Source organism: Drosophila bipectinata, unplaced genomic scaffold, assembly GCF_030179905.1.
Source record: "Drosophila bipectinata strain 14024-0381.07 unplaced genomic scaffold, DbipHiC1v2 scaffold_213, whole genome shotgun sequence".
Taxonomy (NCBI): Eukaryota; Metazoa; Arthropoda; class Insecta; order Diptera; family Drosophilidae; genus Drosophila; species Drosophila bipectinata.
In genome coordinates this window covers 423-25,000 of record NW_027222858.1, presented here as the reverse complement: position 1 = coordinate 25,000, position 24,578 = coordinate 423, and the positions used below count along the sequence as shown (strand labels likewise).

Here is a 24,578-nt window from a genome sequence, read left to right as displayed (position 1 = left end):
CATTGTTGTACCTGATATACAGGTTAATGCTTTATATAATATTAAAACAATATAAATTATATTTATATTGATTATATAAAACTAAGACATTTCGCAACAATTATTTTAGGTATATAAAAAAATTAAACATATTTTATATGTTTAAATATAGACGAATATATTGAATATAAATTGCGTGTATATTTAATTAATATACATGCGTTGCGTGATGTATTGTTCATATTAAATTATGCGCATACATTGATAAATGCAACACCTAAAATATACATTGTTGTACCTGATATACAGGTTAATGCTTTATATAATATTAAAACAATATAAATTATATTTATATTGATTATATAAAACTAAGACATTTCGCAACAATTATTTTAGGTATAAAAATAACTTTATTGAAGGAATTGATATATGCCAGTTAAATGGTGTATTTTTAATTTCTTTCAATAAAAACATAATTGACGAATTGTATATTTATATATATTTATAAAACTCTAAGCGGTGGATCACTCGGCTCATGGGTCGATGAAGAACGCAGCAAACTGTGCGTCATCGTGTGAACTGCAGGACACATGAACATCGACATTTTGAACGCATATCGCAGTCCATGCTGTTATGTACTTTAATTAATTTTATAGTGCTGCTTGGACTACATATGGTTGAGGGTTGTAAGACTATGCTAATAAAGTTGCTTATTATTATATATTTTTATAATGATATGCATATGGTATATTATTGGATATATTTATATATTCATAATATTAAATATAAAAGCAATTATCTCAAATATTTATAAAAGAAAAAATGAAGATATACAATTGCTTCTTTTTTCAATTCAAATAATACTGAGAAATGTCTAGCATAAAAAAAATTAAATTTTTTTTAACTAGAATTGTCTCTTATTTAAAGATGCGAAAATTGAAAATATATCAAATATATTGTTCTTCATAGAGATATATTGTTTATATATATATATACATTGCTTTATACAACCTCAACTCATATGGGACTACCCCCTGAATTTAAGCATATTAATTAGGGGAGGAAAAGAAACTAACAAGGATTTTCTTAGTAGCGGCGAGCGAAAAGAAATCAGTTCAGCACTAAGTCACTTTGTCTATATGGCAAATGTGAGATGCAGTGTATGGAGCGTCAATATTCTAGTATGAGAAATTAACGATTTAAGTCCTTCTTAAATGAGGCCATTTACCCATAGAGGGTGCCAGGCCCGTATAACGTTAATGATTACTAGATGATGTTTCCAAAGAGTCGTGTTGCTTGATAGTGCAGCACTAAGTGGGTGGTAAACTCCATCTAAAACTAAATATAACCATGAGACCGATAGTAAACAAGTACCGTGAGGGAAAGTTGAAAAGAACTCTGAATAGAGAGTTAAATAGTACGTGAAACTGCTTAGAGGTTAAGCCCGATGAACCTGAATATCCATTATGGAAAATTCATCATTAAAGTTATAATATTTAAATAATATTATAGAAATAGTGTGCATTTTTTCCATATAAGGACATTGTAATCTATTAACATATATAATTTATCATAAAATATGACTTATAGTTTATTCAAATTATTATGCTTGCATTTTAACATAGGATAAATGTCATTAATTTGATAAAGTGTTGATAGATTAATAAGAATACAGTGCGTTAATTTTTCGGAATTATATAATGGCATAATTATCATTGATTTTTGTGTTTATTATATGCACTTGTATGATTAACAATGCGAAAGATTCAGGATACCTTCGGGACCCGTCTTGAAACACGGACCAAGGAGTCTAACATATGTGCAAGTTATTGGGATATAAACCTAATAGCGTAATTAACTTGACTATTAATGGGATTAGTTTTTTAACTATTTTATAGTTAATTAACACAATCCCGGGGCGTTCTATATAGTTATGTATAATAATATTTATATTATTTATGCCTCTAACTGGAACGTACCTTGAGCAGATATGCTGTGACCCGAAAGATGGTGAACTATACTTGATCAGGTTGAAGTCAGGGGAAACCCTGATGGAAGACCGAAACAGTTCTGACGTGCAAATCGATTGTCAGAATTGAGTATAGGGGCGAAAGACCAATCGAACCATCTAGTAGCTGGTTCCTTCCGAAGTTTCCCTCAGGATAGCTGGTGCATTTTAATGTTATATAAAATAATCTTATCTGGTAAAGCGAATGATTAGAGGCCTTAGGGTCGAAACGATCTTAACCTATTCTCAAACTTTAAATGGGTAAGAACCTTAACTTTCTTGATATGAAGTTTAAGGTTATGATATAATGTGCCCAGTGGGCCACTTTTGGTAAGCAGAACTGGCGCTGTGGGATGAACCAAACGTAATGTTACGGTGCCCAAATTAACAACTCATGCAGAAACCATGAAAGGCGTTGGTTGCTTAAAACAGCAGGACGGTGATCATGGAAGTCGAAATCCGCTAAGGAGTGTGTAACAACTCACCTGCCGAAGCAACTAGCCCTTAAAATGGATGGCGCTTAAGTTGTATACCTATACATTACCGCTAAAGTAGATGATTTATATTACTTGTAATATAAATTTTGAAACTTTAGTGAGTAGGAAGGTACAATGGTATGCGTAGAAGTGTTTGGCGTAAGCCTGCATGGAGCTGCTATTGGTACAGATCTTGGTGGTAGTAGCAAATAATCGAATGAGACCTTGGAGGACTGAAGTGGAGAAGGGTTTCGTGTGAACAGTGGTTGATCACGAGTTAGTCGGTCCTAAGTTCAAGGCGAAAGCCGAAAATTTTCAAGTAAAAATAAATATTACAATTATTGTGAAAATTATATACTTGAATAATTTTGAACGAAAGGGAATACGGTTCCAATTCCGTAACCTGTTGAGTATCCGTTTGTTATTAAATATGGGCCTCGTGCTCATCCTGGCAACAGGAACGACCATAAAGAAGCCGTCGAGAGATATCGGAAGAGTTTTCTTTTCTGTTTTATAGTCGTACTACCATGGAAGTCTTTCGCAGAGAGATATGGTAGATGGGCTAGAAGAGCATGACATATACTGTTGTGTCGATATTTTCTCCTCGGACCTTGAAAATTTATGGTGGGGATACGCAAACTTCTCAACAGGCCGTACCAATATCCGCAGCTGGTCTCCAAGGTGAAGAGTCTCTAGTCGATAGAATAATGTAGGTAAGGGAAGTCGGCAAATTAGATCCGTAACTTCGGGATAAGGATTGGCTCTGAAGATTGAGATAGTCGGGCTTGATTGGGAAACAATAATATGGTTTATGTGCTCGTTCTGGGTAAATAGAGTTATAATCATTTATGGTTGTAACTTGTTCCCCGGATAGTTTAGTTACGTATCCAATTGTGGAACTTTCTTGCTAAAATTTTTAAGAATACTAGTTGGGTCAAACCAATTAGTTCTTATTAATTATAACGATTATCAATTAACAATCAATTCAGAACTGGCACGGACTTGGGGAATCCGACTGTCTAATTAAAACAAAGCATTGTGATGGCCCTAGCGGGTGTTGACACAATGTGATTTCTGCCCAGTGCTCTGAATGTCAAAGTGAAGAAATTCAAGTAAGCGCGGGTCAACGGCGGGAGTAACTATGACTCTCTTAAGGTAGCCAAATGCCTCGTCATCTAATTAGTGACGCGCATGAATGGATTAACGAGATTCCTTCTGTCCCTATCTACTATCTAGCGAAACCACAGCCAAGGGAACGGGCTTGGAATAATTAGCGGGGAAAGAAGACCCTTTTGAGCTTGACTCTAATCTGGCAGTGTAAGGAGACATAAGAGGTGTAGAATAAGTGGGAGATATTAGACTTCGGTTTGGTATCGACAATGAAATACCACTACTCTTATTGTTTCCTTACTTACTTGATTAAATGGAACGTGTATCATTTCCTAGCCATTATACGGATATATTTATTATATCTTATGGTATTGGGTTTTGATGCAAGCTTCTTGATCAAAGTATCACGAGTTTGTTATATAATCGCAAACAAATTCTTTAATGAGAGATGCATTCATGTATTATCGATTTGAAAATTTGGTATAACTCCAATTACTCAGGTATGATCCAATTCAAGGACATTGCCAGGTAGGGAGTTTGACTGGGGCGGTACATCTCTCAAATAATAACGGAGGTGTCCCAAGGCCAGCTCAGTGCGGACAGAAACCACACATAGAGCAAAAGGGCAAATGCTGACTTGATCTCGGTGTTCAGTACACACAGGGACAGCAAAAGCTCGGCCTATCGATCCTTTTGGTTTAAAGAGTTTTTAACAAGAGGTGTCAGAAAAGTTACCATAGGGATAACTGGCTTGTGGCGGCCAAGCGTTCATAGCGACGTCGCTTTTTGATCCTTCGATGTCGGCTCTTCCTATCATTGTGAAGCAAAATTCACCAAGCGTTGGATTGTTCACCCATGCAAGGGAACGTGAGCTGGGTTTAGACCGTCGTGAGACAGGTTAGTTTTACCCTACTAATGACAAAACGTTGTTGCGACAGCATTCCTGCGTAGTACGAGAGGAACCGCAGGTACGGACCAATGGCACAATACTTGTTCGAGCGAACAGTGGTATGACGCTACGTCCGTTGGATTATGCCTGAACGCCTCTAAGGTCGTATCCGTGCTGGACTGCAATGATAAATAAGGGGCAATTTGCATTGTATGGCTTCTAAACCATTTAAAGTTTATTATTTATATTTTAAACGACAATGGATGTGATGCCAATGTAATTTGTAACATAGTAAATTGGGAGGATCTTTGATCACCTGATGCCATGCTAGTTACATATGAAAACATTATTTAATACAATGACAAAGCCTAGAATCAATTGTAAACGACTTTTGTAACGGGCAAGGTGTTGTAAGTGGTTGAGCAGCTGCCATACTGCGATCCACTGAAGCTTATCCTTTGCTTGATGATTCGAAATATAAAAAAAATGTAAATATGCATGTGTAAATATGTATATTTAGTATAAAAAATCTTTATATGCTATATCTAAGAAAGCATATAAGGATTTATCACGGGTTGTCCACGTTTCCCTACTAATTGTGGCCTACTAACTGTTTCGTCATCTTATTAGTGACGTGAAAAATGAAAATAATATTTTTCATTTATATTGTTATAAGTCTTAAACCTTAAGACGGCGGGAGTTGAATTACTTTCGTTTAGGTAGCCAAATGCCTCGTCATCTTATTAGTGACGTGAAAAATGAAAATAATATTTTTCATTTATATTGTTATAAGTCTTAAACCTTATAACGGCGGAAGATGAATTACTTTCTTTTAGGTAGCCAAATGCCTCGTCATCTTATTAGTGACGTGAAAAATGAAAATAATATTTTTCATTTATATTGTTATAAGTCTTAAACTTTAAGACGGCGGGAGTTGAATTACTTTCGCATAGGTAGCCAAATGCCTCGTCATCTTATTAGTGACGCGCATGATTCAATTCAAGAGATTCCTTCTGTCCCTATTTAAAACCTCACGGATATTAAAAATATTAAACATATATTGTTATAAGTCTTAAACCTTAAGACGGCGGGAGTTGAATTACTTTCGCATAGGTAGCCAAATGCCTCGTCATCTTATTAGTGACGCGCATGATTCAATTCAAGAGATTCCTTCTGTCCCTATTTAAAACCTCACGGATATTAAAAATATTAAACATATATTGTTATAAGTCTTAAACCTTAAGACGGCGGGAGTTGAATTACTTTCGCATAGGTAGCCAAATGCCTCGTCATCTTATTAGTGACGTGAAAAATGAAAATAATATTTTTCATTTATATTGTTATAAGTCTTAAACTTTAAGACGGCGGGAGTTGAATTACTTTCGCATAGGTAGCCAAATGCCTCGTCATCTTATTAGTGACGTGAAAAATGAAAATAATATTTTTCATTTATATTGTTATAAGTCTTAAACCTTATAACGGCGGAAGATGAATTACTTTCGTTTAGGTAGCCAAATGCCTCGTCATCTTAATAGTGACGTGAAAAATGAAAATAATATTTTTCATTTATATTGTTATAAGTCTTAAACTTTAAGACGGCGGGAGTTGAATTACTTTCGCATAGGTAGCCAAATGCCTCGTCATCTTATTAGTGACGTGAAAAATGAAAATAATATTTTTCATTTATATTGTTATAAGTCTTAAACCTTATAACGGCGGAAGATGAATTACTTTCGTTTAGGTAGCCAAATGCCTCGTCATCTTATTAGTGACGTGAAAAATGAAAATAATATTTTTCATTTATATTGTTATAAGTCTTAAACTTTAAGACGGCGGGAGTTGAATTACTTTCGCATAGGTAGCCAAATGCCTTGTCATCTTATTAGTGACGCGCATGATTCAATTCAAGAGATTCCTTCTGTCCCTATTTAAAACCTCACGGATATTAAAAATATTAAACATATATTGTTATAAGTCTTAAACCTTAAGACGGCGGGAGTTGAATTACTTTCGCATAGGTAGCCAAATGCCTCGTCATCTTATTAGTGACGCGCATGATTCAATTCAAGAGATTCCTTCTGTCCCTATTTAAAACCTCACGGATATTAAAAATATTAAACATATATTGTTATAAGTCTTAAACCTTAAGACGGCGGGAGTTGAATTACTTTCGCATAGGTAGCCAAATGCCTCGTCATCTTATTAGTGACGCGCATGATTCAATTCAAGAGATTCCTTCTGTCCCTATTTAAAACCTCACGGATATTAAAAATATTAAACATATATTGTTATAAGTCTTAAACCTTAAGACGGCGGGAGTTGAATTACTTTCGCATAGGTAGCCAAATGCCTTGTCATCTTATTAGTGACGCGCATGATTCAATTCAAGAGATTCCTTCTGTCCCTATTTAAAACCTCACGGATATTAAAAATATTAAACATATATTGTTATAAGTCTTAAACCTTAAGACGGCGGGAGTTGAATTACTTTCGCATAGGTAGCCAAATGCCTCGTCATCTTATTAGTGACGCGCATGATTCAATTCAAGAGATTCCTTCTGTCCCTATTTAAAACCTCACGGATATTAAAAATATTAAACATATATTGTTATAAGTCTTAAACCTTAAGACGGCGGGAGTTGAATTACTTTCGCATAGGTAGCCAAATGCCTCGTCATCTTATTAGTGACGCGCATGATTCAATTCAAGAGATTCCTTCTGTCCCTATTTAAAACCTCACGGATATTAAAAATATTAAACATATATTGTTATAAGTCTTAAACCTTAAGACGGCGGGAGTTGAATTACTTTCGCATAGGTAGCCAAATGCCTCGTCATCTTATTAGTGACGCGCATGATTCAATTCAAGAGATTCCTTCTGTCCCTATTTAAAACCTCACGGATATTAAAAATATTAAACATATATTGTTATAAGTCTTAAACCTTAAGACGGCGGGAGTTGAATTACTTTCGCATAGGTAGCCAAATGCCTCGTCATCTTATTAGTGACGCGCATGATTCAATTCAAGAGATTCCTTCTGTCCCTATTTAAAAACTCACGAATATTAAAAATATTAAAAATATTTTCATATGGATATGCAATCGTATGGATATCCAAATATGTGTGGGAAAGTCGTACTTCCTATACGATAAATGACCGGATTGACGAAACCGTGTTCAAAAAGGTATATAGGGTAGGTGGTGTTCGGCCTACCAATATAATATTAAAATAATATTATATTAAACAGAAGATCGCCAGTATTAATATATAAGCATATGGTTATGAATACATATGCATATAACATATATGAAAATATATGAATATATAAAAAAAAATATATATGAATATGAAAATATTTATATGTATATGGAATATATGGTAGGTGATGATGTTAGCCTACCATATAATATATAATATAATAATTTAATTATATTATATTAAATATGGAAATATTAAAAATATATTAAAAATATTAAAAATATTTTCATATGGATATGCAATCGTATGGATATCCAAATATGTGTGGGAAAGTCATACTTCCCATACAATAAATGACCGGATTGACGAAACCGTGTTCAAAAAGGTATATAGGGTAGGTGGTGTTCAGCCTGCCAATATAATATTAAAATAATATTATATTAAACAGAAGACCGCCAGTATTAATATATGAGCATATGGTTATGAATACATATGCATATAACATATATGAAAATATATGAATATAAAAAAATATATATGGATATGAAAATATTTATATGTATATGAAATATATGGTAGGTGATGAGGATAGCCTACCATATAATATATAATATAATAATTTAATTATATTATATTAAATATGGAAATATTAAAAATATATTAAAAATATTAAAAATATTTTCATATGGATATGCAATCGTATGGATATCCAAATATGTGTGGGAAAGTCATACTTCCCATACAATAAATGACCGGATTGACGAAACCGTGTTCAAAAAGGTATATAGGGTAGGTGGTGTTCGGCCTACCAATATAATATTAAAATAATATTATATTAAACAGAAGACCGCCAGTATTAATATATGAGCATATGGTTATGAATACATATGCATATAACATATATGAAAATATATGAATATAAAAAAATATATATGGATATGAAAATATTTATATGTATATGAAATATATGGTAGGTGATGGTGATAGCCTACCATATAATATATAATATAATAATTTAATTATATTATATTAAATATGGAAATATTAAAAATATATTAAAAATATTAAAAATATTTTCATATGGATATGCAATCGTATGGATATCCAAATATGTGTGGGAAAGGCATACTTCCCATACAAGAAAAGAGCGGGTGGACGAAGAAAAGTTCAAAAAGGTATATAGGGAAGGAGGGGTTCGGCCTACCAATATAATATTAAAATAATATTATATTAAACAGAAGACCGCCAGTATTAATATATAAGCATATGGTTATGAATACATATGCATATAACATATATGAAAATATATGAATATAAAAAAATATATATGGATATGAAAATATTTATATGTATATGAAATATATGGTAGGTGATGGTGATAGCCTACCATATAATATATAATATAATAATTTAATTATATTATATTAAATATGGAAATATTAAAAATATATTAAAAATATTAAAAATATTTTCATATGGATATGCAATCGTATGGATATCCAAATATGTGTGGGAAAGTCATACTTCCCATACAATAAATGACCGGATTGACGAAACCGTGTTCAAAAAGGTATATAGGGTAGGTGGTGTTCAGCCTGCCAATATAATATTAAAATAATATTATATTAAACAGAAGATCGCCAGTATTAATATATAAGCATATGTGAATACATATGCATATAACATATATGAAAATATATGAATATATAAAAAAAAATATATATGAATATGAAAATATTTATATGTATATGGAATATATGGTAGGTGATGATGTTAGCCTACCATATAATATATAATATAATAATTTAATTATATTATATTAAATATGGAAATATTAAAAATATATTAAAAATATTAAAAATATTTTCATATGGATATGCAATCGTATGGATATCCAAATATGTGTGGGAAAGTCATACTTCCCATACAATAAATGACCGGATTGACGAAACCGTGTTCAAAAAGGTATATAGGGTAGGTGGTGTTCAGCCTGCCAATATAATATTAAAATAATATTATATTAAACAGAAGATCGCCAGTATTAATATATAAGCATATGGTTATGAATACATATGCATATAACATATATGAAAATATATGAATATATAAAAAAAAATATATATGAATATGAAAATATTTATATGTATATGGAATATATGGTAGGTGATGATGTTAGCCTACCATATAATATATAATATAATAATTTAATTATATTATATTAAATATGGAAATATTAAAAATATATTAAAAATATTAAAAATATTTTCATATGGATATGCAATCGTATGGATATCCAAATATGTGTGGGAAAGTCATACTTCCCATACAATAAATGACCGGATTGACGAAACCGTGTTCAAAAAGGTATATAGGGTAGGTGGTGTTCAGCCTGCCAATATAATATTAAAATAATATTATATTAAACAGAAGACCGCCAGTATTAATATATGAGCATATGGTTATGAATACATATGCATATAACATATATGAAAATATATGAATATAAAAAAATATATATGGATATGAAAATATTTATATGTATATGAAATATATGGTAGGTGATGAGGATAGCCTACCATATAATATATAATATAATAATTTAATTATATTATATTAAATATGGAAATATTAAAAATATATTAAAAATATTAAAAATATTTTCATTGGATATGCAATCGTATGGATATCCAAATATGTGTGGGAAAGTCATACTTCCCATACAATAAATGACCGGATTGACGAAACCGTGTTCAAAAAGGTATATAGGGTAGGTGGTGTTCGGCCTACCAATATAATATTAAAATAATATTATATTAAACAGAAGACCGCCAGTATTAATATATGAGCATATGGTTATGAATACATATGCATATAACATATATGAAAATATATGAATATAAAAAAATATATATGGATATGAAAATATTTATATGTATATGAAATATATGGTAGGTGATGGTGATAGCCTACCATATAATATATAATATAATAATTTAATTATATTATATTAAATATGGAAATATTAAAAATATATTAAAAATATTAAAAATATTTTCATATGGATATGCAATCGTATGGATATCCAAATATGTGTGGGAAAGTCATACTTCCCATACAATAAATGACCGGATTGACGAAACCGTGTTCAAAAAGGTATATAGGGTAGGTGGTGTTCGGCCTACCAATATAATATTAAAATAATATTATATTAAACAGAAGACCGCCAGTATTAATATATAAGCATATGGTTATGAATACATATGCATATAACATATATGAAAATATATGAATATAAAAAAATATATATGGATATGAAAATATTTATATGTATATGAAATATATGGTAGGTGATGGTGATAGCCTACCATATAATATATAATATAATAATTTAATTATATTATATTAAATATGGAAATATTAAAAATATATTAAAAATATTAAAAATATTTTCATATGGATATGCAATCGTATGGATATCCAAATATGTGTGGGAAAGTCATACTTCCCATACAATAAATGACCGGATTGACGAAACCGTGTTCAAAAAGGTATATAGGGTAGGTGGTGTTCAGCCTGCCAATATAATATTAAAATAATATTATATTAAACAGAAGACCGCCAGTATTAATATATGAGCATATGGTTATGAATACATATGCATATAACATATATGAAAATATATGAATATAAAAAAATATATATGGATATGAAAATATTTATATGTATATGAAATATATGGTAGGTGATGGGGATAGCCTACCATATAATATATAATATAATAATATTTATTATATTATAATAAATATGGAAATATTAAATTATTTTCATATGGATATGGATATGGATATGGATATGGATATACATATTCATATGGATATACTAAAATATACTGAAATATACCGATGAGTATATTTAGGTGAGGGTAAAAAGGCAAATAAATACCCAGCTTGACGAAAGTGTGTTCAAAAAGGTATATAGGGTAGGTGGTGTCGTCCTACCAATATAGTATATTATTTATATTATATGAATATACTAAAATACCGATGAGTATTTTTAGGTGAGGGAAAGAAGGCAAATAAATACCCAGCTTGACGAAAGTGTGGTCAAAAAGGTATATATGGTAGGTGGTGTAAGCCTATCTATATAATATAACATACTATATTATATATTATATATACACTATATTGTATACTTAGATAATATCGTTGAAGCGTCTACGTCTTATTATAAATTATAATTTGACAAGTTTCCAATTATTATCGTTAATTTCTGGTTCTAGGCAAATAAAAATTTCTTTTTATTATATCCTAGTAAGTATATGGAATTAAATTTAATTTCATATACGTATATGATAATAGTAGTAATATTATTATTATTATTATTGTATAAATAAATATGAATAAACTATATATATGAAAATATATAAATATATGAAAATTAAAAAGTGCTTAGTTTTATATCATATAAAACTAGACTTTTATATACAAAGAAAATAAATTTTAAATTTATTATCAAAATACATATGCGATAATTTTATTATAAAATTAAGCAAATATATATATGTGAATATATACAAATTGTTGTATGTGAAAATATAAAGATATTTTAGAATTAAATATATGCATAATATTGTATTTTATTAAAAAAAATATTAAAGAAGGCTTGGCTTATATAAATAAAAAGACCGCCCGCTCATATAAATACCCTAACACAAACGAGGGTTTAAGAAAAAGCCATGAAAAAAATATACCCTGAGGTGTATGCGTTGGGCACCCGAGGGATATATTATAAATATATATATATATATATATATTTTAATAAATGAACGAATATTGAATGCCATATAATAATTGGCCAAATTCGTTAATATTTTAATTTATACAAATATTTGCAATATTTATTTTCTATATATCAATATGAAAATGAAATATATCAAAGATATAAACATTATTCTGGTTGATCCTGCCAGTAGTTATATGCTTGTCTCAAAGATTAAGCCATGCATGTCTAAGTACACACGCATTAAAAGTGAAACCGCAAAAGGCTCATTATATCAGTTATGGTTCCTTAGATCGTTAACAGTTACTTGGATAACTGTGGTAATTCTAGAGCTAATACATGCAATTAAAACATGAACCTTATGGGACATGTGCTTTTATTAGGCTAAAACCAAGCGATCGCAAGATCGTTATATTGGTTGAACTCTAGATAACATGCAGATCGTATGGTCTTGTACCGACGACAGATCTTTCAAATGTCTGCCCTATCAACTTTTGATGGTAGTATCTAGGACTACCATGGTTGCAACGGGTAACGGGGAATCAGGGTTCGATTCCGGAGAGGGAGCCTGAGAAACGGCTACCACATCTAAGGAAGGCAGCAGGCGCGTAAATTACCCACTCCCAGCTCGGGGAGGTAGTGACGAAAAATAACAATACAGGACTCATATCCGAGGCCCTGTAATTGGAATGAGTACACTTTAAATCCTTTAACAAGGACCAATTGGAGGGCAAGTCTGGTGCCAGCAGCCGCGGTAATTCCAGCTCCAATAGCGTATATTAAAGTTGTTGCGGTTAAAACGTTCGTAGTTGAACTTGTGCTTCATACGGGTAGTACAACATACAATTGTAGTTAGTACTATACCTTTATGTATGTAAGGTATTACCGGTGGAGTTCTTATATATGTTTAAATACTTGTATTTTTTCATATGTTCCTCCTATTTAAAAACCTGCATTAGTGCTCTTAAACGAGTGTTATTGTGGGCCGGTACAATTACTTTGAACAAATTAGAGTGCTTAAAGCAGGCTTCAAATGCCTGAATATTCTGTGCATGGGATAATGAAATAAGACCTCTGTTCTGCTTTCATTGGTTTTCAGATCAAGAGGTAATGATTAATAGAAGCAGTTTGGGGGCATTAGTATTACGACGCGAGAGGTGAAATTCTTGGACCGTCGTAAGACTAACTTAAGCGAAAGCATTTGCCAAAGATGTTTTCATTAATCAAGAACGAAAGTTAGAGGTTCGAAGGCGATCAGATACCGCCCTAGTTCTAACCATAAACGATGCCAGCTAGCAATTGGGTGTAGCTACTTTTATGGCTCTCTCAGTCGCTTCCCGGGAAACCAAAGCTTTTGGGCTCCGGGGGAAGTATGGTTGCAAAGCTGAAACTTAAAGGAATTGACGGAAGGGCACCACCAGGAGTGGAGCCTGCGGCTTAATTTGACTCAACACGGGAAAACTTACCAGGTCCGAACATAAGTGTGTAAGACAGATTGATAGCTCTTTCTCGAATCTATGGGTGGTGGTGCATGGCCGTTCTTAGTTCGTGGAGTGATTTGTCTGGTTAATTCCGATAACGAACGAGACTCAAATATATTAAATAGATATCTTCAGGATTATGGTGTTGAAGCTTATATAGCCTTCATTCATGGTAGCAGTAAAATGTTTATTGTGTTTGAATGTGTTTATATAAGTGGAGCCGTACCTGTTGGTTTGTCCCATTATAAGGATACTAGCTTCTTAAATGGACAAATTGCGTCTAGCAATAATGAGATTGAGCAATAACAGGTCTGTGATGCCCTTAGATGTCCTGGGCTGCACGCGCGCTACAATGAAAGTATCAACGTGTATTTCCTAGACCGAGAGGCCCGGGTAAGACGCTGAACCCCTTGCATCCTTGGGATTGTGAACTGAAACTGTTCACATGAACTTGGAATTCCTAGTAAGTGTGAGTCATTAACTCGCATTGATTACGTCCCTGCCCTTTGTGCACACCGCCCGTCGCTACTACCGATTGAATTATTTAGTGAGGTCTCCGGACGTGATCACTGTGACGCCTTGTGTGTTACGGTTGTTTCGCAGAAGTTGACCGAACTTGATTATTTAGAGGAAGTAAAAGTCGTAACAAGGTTTCCGTAGGTGAACCTGCGGAAGGATCATTATTGAATGAATCTTATCCGTTATTAAAATATTTATTATATATAAATATATAAATAAAAATTACCCAAAAATAAAAGACATATATATTATATTGAATATATAGACCATTTGTTGTCTTCAATATAAATTGCGTGTATATTTAATTAATATACATGCGTTGCGTGATGTATTGTTCATATTAAATTATGCGCATACATTGATAAATGCAACACCTAAAATATACATTGTTGTACCTGATATACAGGTTAATGCTTTATATAATATTAAAACAATATAAATTATATTTATATTGATTATATAAAACTAAGACATTTCGCAACAATTATTTTAGGTATATAAAAAAATTAAACATATTTTATATGTTTAAATATAGACGAATATATTGAATATAAATTGCGTGTATATTTAATTAATATACATGCGTTGCGTGATGTATTGTTCATATTAAATTATGCGCATACATTGATAAATGCAACACCTAAAATATACATTGTTGTACCTGATATACAGGTTAATGCTTTATATAATATTAAAACAATATAAATTATATTTATATTGATTATATAAAACTAAGACATTTCGCAACAATTATTTTAGGTATAAAAATAACTTTATTGAAGGAATTGATATATGCCAGTTAAATGGTGTATTTTTAATTTCTTTCAATAAAAACATAATTGACGAATTGTATATTTATATATATTTATAAAACTCTAAGCGGTGGATCACTCGGCTCATGGGTCGATGAAGAACGCAGCAAACTGTGCGTCATCGTGTGAACTGCAGGACACATGAACATCGACATTTTGAACGCATATCGCAGTCCATGCTGTTATGTACTTTAATTAATTTTATAGTGCTGCTTGGACTACATATGGTTGAGGGTTGTAAGACTATGCTAATAAAGTTGCTTATTATTATATATTTTTATAATGATATGCATATGGTATATTATTGGATATATTTATATATTCATAATATTAAATATAAAAGCAATTATCTCAAATATTTATAAAAGAAAAAATGAAGATATACAATTCTTTCTTTTTTCAATTCAAATAATACTGAGAAATGTCTAGCATAAAAAAAATTAAATTTTTTTTAACTAGAATTGTCTCTTATTTAAAGATGCGAAAATTGAAAATATATCAAATATATTGTTCTTCATAGAGATATATTGTTTATATATATATATACATTGCTTTATACAACCTCAACTCATATGGGACTACCCCCTGAATTTAAGCATATTAATTAGGGGAGGAAAAGAAACTAACAAGGATTTTCTTAGTAGCGGCGAGCGAAAAGAAATCAGTTCAGCACTAAGTCACTTTGTCTATATGGCAAATGTGAGATGCAGTGTATGGAGCGTCAATATTCTAGTATGAGAAATTAACGATTTAAGTCCTTCTTAAATGAGGCCATTTACCCATAGAGGGTGCCAGGCCCGTATAACGTTAATGATTACTAGATGATGTTTCCAAAGAGTCGTGTTGCTTGATAGTGCAGCACTAAGTGGGTGGTAAACTCCATCTAAAACTAAATATAACCATGAGACCGATAGTAAACAAGTACCGTGAGGGAAAGTTGAAAAGAACTCTGAATAGAGAGTTAAATAGTACGTGAAACTGCTTAGAGGTTAAGCCCGATGAACCTGAATATCCATTATGGAAAATTCATCATTAAAGTTATAATATTTAAATAATATTATAGAAATAGTGTGCATTTTTTCCATATAAGGACATTGTAATCTATTAACATATATAATTTATCATAAAATATGACTTATAGTTTATTCAAATTATTATGCTTGCATTTTAACATAGGATAAATGTCATTAATTTGATAAAGTGTTGATAGATTAATAAGAATACAGTGCGTTAATTTTTCGGAATTATATAATGGCATAATTATCATTGATTTTTGTGTTTATTATATGCACTTGTATGATTAACAATGCGAAAGATTCAGGATACCTTCGGGACCCGTCTTGAAACACGGACCAAGGAGTCTAACATATGTGCAAGTTATTGGGATATAAACCTAATAGCGTAATTAACTTGACTATTAATGGGATTAGTTTTTTAACTATTTTATAGTTAATTAACACAATCCCGGGGCGTTCTATATAGTTATGTATAATAATATTTATATTATTTATGCCTCTAACTGGAACGTACCTTGAGCAGATATGCTGTGACCCGAAAGATGGTGAACTATACTTGATCAGGTTGAAGTCAGGGGAAACCCTGATGGAAGACCGAAACAGTTCTGACGTGCAAATCGATTGTCAGAATTGAGTATAGGGGCGAAAGACCAATCGAACCATCTAGTAGCTGGTTCCTTCCGAAGTTTCCCTCAGGATAGCTGGTGCATTTTAATGTTATATAAAATAATCTTATCTGGTAAAGCGAATGATTAGAGGCCTTAGGGTCGAAACGATCTTAACCTATTCTCAAACTTTAAATGGGTAAGAACCTTAACTTTCTTGATATGAAGTTTAAGGTTATGATATAATGTGCCCAGTGGGCCACTTTTGGTAAGCAGAACTGGCGCTGTGGGATGAACCAAACGTAATGTTACGGTGCCCAAATTAACAACTCATGCAGAAACCATGAAAGGCGTTGGTTGCTTAAAACAGCAGGACGGTGATCATGGAAGTCGAAATCCGCTAAGGAGTGTGTAACAACTCACCTGCCGAAGCAACTAGCCCTTAAAATGGATGGCGCTTAAGTTGTATACCTATACATTACCGCTAAAGTAGATGATTTATATTACTTGTAATATAAATTTTGAAACTTTAGTGAGTAGGAAGGTACAATGGTATGCGTAGAAGTGTTTGGCGTAAGCCTGCATGGAGCTGCTATTGGTACAGATCTTGGTGGTAGTAGCAAATAATCGAATGAGACCTTGGAGGACTGAAGTGGAGAAGGGTTTCGTGTGAACAGTGGTTGATCACGAGTTAGTCGGTCCTAAGTTCAAGGCGAAAGCCGAAAATTTTCAAGTAAAAATAAATATTACAATTATTGTGAAAATTATATACTTGAATAATTTTGAACGAAAGGGAATACGGTTCCAATTCCGTAACCTGTTGAGTATCCGTTTGTTATTAAATATGGGCCTCGTGCTCATCCTGGCAACAGGAACGACCATAAAGAAGCCGTCGAGAGATATCGGAAGAGTTTTCTTTTCTGTTTTATAGTCGTACTACCATGGAAGTCTTTCGCAGAGAGATATGGTAGATGGGCTAGAAGAGCATGACATATACTGTTGTGTCGATATTTTCTCCTCGGACCTTGAAAATTTATGGTGGGGATACGCAAACTTCTCAACAGGCCGTACCAATATCCGCAGCTGGTCTCCAAGGTGAAGAGTCTCTAGTCGATAGAATAATGTAGGTAAGGGAAGTCGGCAAATTAGATCCGTAACTTCGGGATAAGGATTGGCTCTGAAGATTGAGATAGTCGGGCTTGATTGGGAAACAATAATATGGTTTATGTGCTCGTTCTGGGTAAATAGAGTTATAATCATTTATGGTTGTAACTTGTTCCCCGGATAGTTTAGTTACGTATCCAATTGTGGAACTTTCTTGCTAAAATTTTTAAGAATACTAGTTGGGTCAAACCAATTAGTTCTTATTAATTATAACGATTATCAATTAACAATCAATTCAGAACTGGCACGGACTTGGGGAATCCGACTGTCTAATTAAAACAAAGCATTGTGATGGCCCTAGCGGGTGTTGACACAATGTGATTTCTGCCCAGTGCTCTGAATGTCAAAGTGAAGAAATTCAAGTAAGCGCGGGTCAACGGCGGGAGTAACTATGACTCTCTTAAGGTAGCCAAATGCCTCGTCATCTAATTAGTGACGCGCATGAATGGATTAACGAGATTCCTTCTGTCCCTATCTACTATCTAGCGAAACCACAGCCAAGGGAACGGGCTTGGAATAATTAGCGGGGAAAGAAGACCCTTTTGAGCTTGACTCTAATCTGGCAGTGTAAGGAGACATAAGAGGTGTAGAATAAGTGGGAGATATTAGACTTCGGTTTGGTATCGACAATGAAATACCACTACTCTTATTGTTTCCTTACTTACTTGATTAAATGGAACGTGTATCATTTCCTAGCCATTATACGGATATATTTATTATATCTTATGGTATTGGGTTTTGATGCAAGCTTCTTGATCAAAGTATCACGAGTTTGTTATATAATCGCAAACAAATTCTTTAATGAGAGATGCATTCATGTATTATCGATTTGAAAATTTGGTATAACTCCAATTACTCAGGTATGATCCAATTCAAGGACATTGCCAGGTAGGGAGTTTGACTGGGGCGGTACATCTCTCAAATAATAACGGAGGTGTCCCAAGGCCAGCTCAGTGCGGACAGAAACCACACATAGAGCAAAAGGGCAAATGCTGACTTGATCTCGGTGTTCAGTACACACAGGGACAGCAAAAGCTCGGCCTATCGATCCTTTTGGTTTAAAGAGTTTTTAACAAGAGGTGTCAGAAAAGTTACCATAGGGATAACTGGCTTGTGGCGGCCAAGCGTTCATAGCGACGTCGCTTTTTGATCCTTCGATGTCGGCTCTTCCTATCATTGTGAAGCAAAATTCACCAAGCGTTGGATTGTTCACCCATGCAAGGGAACGTGAGCTGGGTTTAGACCGTCGTGAGACAGGTTAGTTTTACCCTACTAATGACAAAACGTTGTTGCGACAGCATTCCTGCGTAGTACGAGAGGAACCGCAGGTACGGACCAATGGCACAATACTTGTTCGAGCGAACAGTGGTATGACGCTACGTCCGTTGGATTATGCCTGAACGCCTCTAAGGTCGTATCCGTGCTGGACTGCAATGATAAATAAGGGGCAATTTGCATTGTATGGCTTCTAAACCATTTAAAGTTTATTATTTATATTTTAAACGACAATGGATGTGATGCCAATGTAATTTGTAACATAGTAAATTGGGAGGATCTTTGATCACCTGATGCCATGCTAGTTACATATGAAAACATTATTTAATACAATGACAAAGCCTAGAATCAATTGTAAACGACTTTTGTAACGGGCAAGGTGTTGTAAGTGGTTGAGCAGCTGCCATACTGCGATCCACTGAAGCTTATCCTTTGCTTGATGATTCGAAATATAAAAAAAATGTAAATATGCATGTGTAAATATGTATATTTAGTATAAAAAATCTTTATGCCCTATCTAAGAAAGCATATAAGGATTTATCACGGGTTGTCCACGTTTCCCTACTAATTGTGGCCTACTAACTGTTTCGTCATCTTATTAGTGACGTGAAAAATGAAAATAATATTTTTCATTTATATTGTTATAAGTCTTAAACCTTAAGACGGCGGGAGTTGAATTACTTTCGTTTAGGTAGCCAAATGCCTCGTCATCTTATTAGTGACGTGAAAAATGAAAATAATATTTTTCATTTATATTGTTATAAGTCTTAAACCTTATAACGGCGGAAGATGAATTACTTTCTTTTAGGTAGCCAAATGCCTCGTCATCTTATTAGTGACGTGAAAAATGAAAATAATATTTTTCATTTATATTGTTATAAGTCTTAAACTTTAAGACGGCGGGAGTTGAATTACTTTCGCATAGGTAGCCAAATGCCTCGTCATCTTATTAGTGACGCGCATGATTCAATTCAAGAGATTCCTTCTGTCCCTATTTAAAACCTCAAATGAATTAAAAATATTAAACATATATTGTTATAAGTCTTAAACCTTAAGACGGCGGGAGTTGAATTACTTTCGCATAGGTAGCCAAATGCCTCGTCATCTTATTAGTGACGCGCATGATTCAATTCAAGAGATTCCTTCTGTCCCTATTTAAAACCTCACGGATATTAAAAATATTAAACATATATTGTTATAAGTCTTAAACCTTAAGACGGCGGGAGTTGAATTACTTTCGCATAGGTAGCCAAATGCCTCGTCATCTTATTAGTGACGTGAAAAATGAAAATAATATTTTTCATTTATATTGTTATAAGTCTTAAACTTTAAGACGGCGGGAGTTGAATTACTTTCGCATAGGTAGCCAAATGCCTCGTCATCTTATTAGTGACGTGAAAAATGAAAATAATATTTTTCATTTATATTGTTATAAGTCTTAAACCTTATAACGGCGGAAGATGAATTACTTTCGTTTAGGTAGCCAAATGCCTCGTCATCTTAATAGTGATGAAAAATGAAAATAATATTTTTCATTTATATTGTTATAAGTCTTAAACTTTAAGACGGCGGGAGTTGAATTACTTTCGCATAGGTAGCCAAATGCCTCGTCATCTTATTAGTGACGTGAAAAATGAAAATAATATTTTTCATTTATATTGTTATAAGTCTTAAACCTTATAACGGCGGAAGATGAATTACTTTCGTTTAGGTAGCCAAATGCCTCGTCATCTTATTAGTGACGTGAAAAATGAAAATAATATTTTTCATTTATATTGTTATAAGTCTTAAACTTTAAGACGGCGGGAGTTGAATTACTTTCGCATAGGTAGCCAAATGCCTTGTCATCTTATTAGTGACGCGCATGATTCAATTCAAGAGATTCCTTCTGTCCCTATTTAAAACCTCACGGATATTAAAAATATTAAACATATATTGTTATAAGTCTTAAACCTTAAGACGGCGGGAGTTGAATTACTTTCGCATAGGTAGCCAAATGCCTCGTCATTATTAGTGACGCGCATGATTCAATTCAAGAGATTCCTTCTGTCCCTATTTAAAACCTCACGGATATTAAAAATATTAAACATATATTGTTATAAGTCTTAAACCTTAAGACGGCGGGAGTTGAATTACTTTCGCATAGGTAGCCAAATGCCTCGTCATCTTATTAGTGACGCGCATGATTCAATTCAAGAGATTCCTTCTGTCCCTATTTAAAACCTCACGGATATTAAAAATATTAAACATATATTGTTATAAGTCTTAAACCTTAAGACGGCGGGAGTTGAATTACTTTCGCATAGGTAGCCAAATGCCTTGTCATCTTATTAGTGACGCGCATGATTCAATTCAAGAGATTCCTTCTGTCCCTATTTAAAACCTCACGGATATTAAAAATATTAAACATATATTGTTATAAGTCTTAAACCTTAAGACGGCGGGAGTTGAATTACTTTCGCATAGGTAGCCAAATGCCTCGTCATCTTATTAGTGACGCGCATGATTCAATTCAAGAGATTCCTTCTGTCCCTATTTAAAACCTCACGGATATTAAAAATATTAAACATATATTGTTATAAGTCTTAAACCTTAAGACGGCGGGAGTTGAATTACTTTCGCATAGGTAGCCAAATGCCTCGTCATCTTATTAGTGACGCGCATGATTCAATTCAAGAGATTCCTTCTGTCCCTATTTAAAACCTCACGGATATTAAAAATATTAAACATATATTGTTATAAGTCTTAAACCTTAAGACGGCGGGAGTTGAATTACTTTCGCATAGGTAGCCAAATGCCTCGTCATCTTATTAGTGACGCGCATGATTCAATTCAAGAGATTCCTTCTGTCCCTATTTAAAACCTCACGGATATTAAAAATATTAAACATATATTGTTATAAGTCTTAAACCTTAAGACGGCGGGAGTTGAATTACTTTCGCATAGGTAGCCAAATGCCTCGTCATCTTATTAGTGACGCGCATGATTCAATTCAAGAGATTCCTTCTTTTTTAAAAACTCACGAATATTAAAAATATTAAAAATATTTTCATATGGATATGCAATCGTATGGATATCCAAATATGTGTGGGAAAGTCGTACTTCCTATACGATAAATGACCGGATTGACGAAACCGTGTTCAAAAAGGTATATAGGGTAGGTGGTGTTCGGCCTACCAATATAATATTAAAATAATATTATATTAAACAGAAGATCGCCAGTATTAATATATAAGCATATGGTTATGAATACATATGCATATAACATATATGAAAATATATGAATATATAAAAAAAAATATATATGAATATGAAAATATTTATATGTATATGGAATATATGGTAGGTGATGATGTTAGCCTACCATATAATATATAATATAATAATTTAATTATATTATATTAAATATGGAAATATTAAAAATATATTAAAAATATTAAAAATATTTTCATATGGATATGCAATCGTATGGATATCCAAATATGTGTGGGAAAGTCATACTTCCCATATAAATGACCGGATTGACGAAACCGTGTTCAAAAAGGTATATAGGGTAGGTGGTGTTCAGCCTGCCAATATAATATTAAAATAATATTATATTAAACAGAAGACCGCCAGTATTAATATATGAGCATATGGTTATGAATACATATGCATATAACATATATGAAAATATATGAATATAAAAAAATATATATGGATATGAAAATATTTATATGTATATGAAATATATGGTAGGTGATGAGGATAGCCTACCATATAATATATAATATAATAATTTAATTATATTATATTAAATATGGAAATATTAAAAATATATTAAAAATATTAAAAATATTTTCATATGGATATGCAATCGTATGGATATCCAAATATGTGTGGGAAAGTCATACTTCCCATACAATAAATGACCGGATTGACGAAACCGTGTTCAAAAAGGTATATAGGGTAGGTGGTGTTCGGCCTACCAATATAATATTAAAATAATATTATATTAAACAGAAGACCGCCAGTATTAATATATGAGCATATGGTTATGAATACATATGCATATAACATATATGAAAATATATGAATATAAAAAAATATATATGGATATGAAAATATTTATATGTATATGAAATATATGGTAGGTGATGGTGATAGCCTACCATATAATATATAATATAATAATTTAATTATATTATATTAAATATGGAAATATTAAAAATATATTAAAAATATTAAAAATATTTTCATATGGATATGCAATCGTATGGATATCCAAATATGTGTGGGAAAGTCATACTTCCCATACAATAAATGACCGGATTGACGAAACCGTGTTCAAAAAGGTATATAGGGTAGGTGGTGTTCGGCCTACCAATATAATATTAAAATAATATTATATTAAACAGAAGACCGCCAGTATTAATATATAAGCATATGGTTATGAATACATATGCATATAACATATATGAAAATATATGAAATATAAAAAAATATATATGGATATGAAATATTTATATGTATATGAAATATATGGTAGGTGATGGTGATAGCCTACCATATATAATATATAATATAATAATTTAATTATATTATATTAAATATGGAAATATTAAAATATATTAAAAATATTAAAAATATTTTCATATGGATATGCAATCGTATGGATATCCAAATATGTGTGGGAAAGTCATACTTCCCATACAATAAATGACCGGATTGACGAAACCGTGTTCAAAAAGGTATATAGGGTAGGTGGTGTTCAGCCTGCCAATATAATATTAAATAATATTATATTAAACAGAAGATCGCCAGTATTAATATATAAGCATATGGTTATGAATACATATGCATATAACATATATGAAAATATATGAATATATAAAAAAAAATATAATGAATATGAAAATATTTATATGTATATGGAATATATGGTAGGTGATGATGTTAGCCTACCATATAATATATAATATAATAATTTTAATTATATTAGATTAAATATGGAAATATTAAAAATATATTAAAAATATTAAAAATATTTTCATATGGATATGCAATCGTATGGATATCCAAATATGTGTGGGAAAGTCATACTTCCCATACAATAAATGACCGGATTGACGAAACCGTGTTCAAAAAGGTATATAGGGTAGGTGGTGTTCAGCCTACCAATATAATATTAAAATAATATTATATTAAACAGAAGACCGCCAGTATTATATATAAGCATATGGTTATGAATACATATGCATATAACATATATGAAAATATATGAATA

At 32.0% G+C, this 24,578-nt stretch overlaps 5 non-coding genes across 5 annotated transcripts; all 5 read left to right on the top strand.

Moving 5' to 3' along the window:
- Positions 1-487: 487 nt before the first annotated feature.
- On the top strand, positions 488-666 carry LOC138927284 (5.8S ribosomal RNA). The gene has a single exon (XR_011443805.1). It is a non-coding gene; the product is annotated as a 5.8S ribosomal RNA (ribosomal RNA).
- A 320-nt stretch (positions 667-986) lies between these two features.
- Positions 987-4,936, top strand: LOC138927283 (large subunit ribosomal RNA). The gene has a single exon (XR_011443804.1). It is a non-coding gene; the product is annotated as a large subunit ribosomal RNA (ribosomal RNA).
- Positions 4,937-12,610: 7,674 nt separating this feature from the next.
- On the top strand, positions 12,611-14,604 carry LOC138927286 (small subunit ribosomal RNA). Its single transcript, XR_011443807.1, has one exon. It is a non-coding gene; the product is annotated as a small subunit ribosomal RNA (ribosomal RNA).
- Positions 14,605-15,311: 707 nt separating this feature from the next.
- On the top strand, positions 15,312-15,490 carry LOC138927282 (5.8S ribosomal RNA). Its single transcript, XR_011443803.1, has one exon. It is a non-coding gene; the product is annotated as a 5.8S ribosomal RNA (ribosomal RNA).
- A 320-nt stretch (positions 15,491-15,810) lies between these two features.
- Positions 15,811-19,760, top strand: LOC138927287 (large subunit ribosomal RNA). The gene has a single exon (XR_011443808.1). It is a non-coding gene; the product is annotated as a large subunit ribosomal RNA (ribosomal RNA).
- The last annotated feature ends 4,818 nt before the right edge of the window (positions 19,761-24,578 follow it).